We start from the raw sequence: 987 nt of genomic DNA on the forward strand, positions 1-987 counted from the left end.
CACATACACAAAAAGGTCCAAGGTTCCAGAGGCTGGAAGCTTGTCGGTGGCAGGTCCCAGAAGACACATGGAGTCCAAAAGATCAAAGCTTTATTGTTCATGGAGTAATAGTTGGATCTGGAGAAGGCTGGCTTAAATAGGGAGGGGGAAAAGGGGAAGGAATAACTTAATTAGCTAGGCCCCTTGGCCTTTAGATCTCATGAATATGGAAATCTGTTAGTCACACCCTCTACCTGGATGTTAGCAAACCTCTCTGGGAGGAGTTACTCTGAGACAAAAGTGTCTGCCAGATGCAGCCTAATGGAGATGTATGTAGGCTGCATGTGGGGTCGTCTGGAATCCAGGAGCGTGGGGAGATAAATGCCGTCCCTGACAGATGTCTGTTGGGTCCCGGCTCTCTCAGACCCAGTGCTCTACCAGGGAGACCAAACCACCTCTTTGTGGCCCCACAGTGTGTGGAATAGGTAGCCATGAGGAAACAGAAACTGGAGGGTGAGGATGTGTACTGATAATGGAGGAGTCAGGCAGATGTGGCCATCTGACAGGAAAGAGCTGTCATCTATATAAAGTATAGACAGAAATAGCTAGAGAACCCTCTTGTGTATGAGAGGGATGAAGGGGGTTCTTTGACAGGTTTTTTTGGAGTGTAGAAGATATGGGGCAGAAAGGAGAATATTTTAAGTTTAAAAAATTATTTATGGATGGAAGAGAGGTGGTCCAGAAGGACCTTGGTATAGGGTCTGTATCAGAAGTGAATAATTAGGGACCCATGAGCAGAAGAAATTGGCCATGAGGGAAGGTAACAATAAGGACTAACAATGGGCAAGGTGATCTTTTTTCGTTATTGGCTATTTTATTAATTTACATTTCAAATGTTATCCCCTTTCCTGGCTCCCCCTCCAGAAACCCCCTATTCTATCCCCTCTCTCCCTGCTTCTATTGTAGAGGGAAAAGTTATGGATACTGGGTATATAGAATCCTTTTTAG

Source organism: Grammomys surdaster, unplaced genomic scaffold, assembly GCF_004785775.1.
Source record: "Grammomys surdaster isolate TR1022 unplaced genomic scaffold, NIH_TR_1.0 125919, whole genome shotgun sequence".
Taxonomy (NCBI): Eukaryota; Metazoa; Chordata; class Mammalia; order Rodentia; family Muridae; genus Grammomys; species Grammomys surdaster.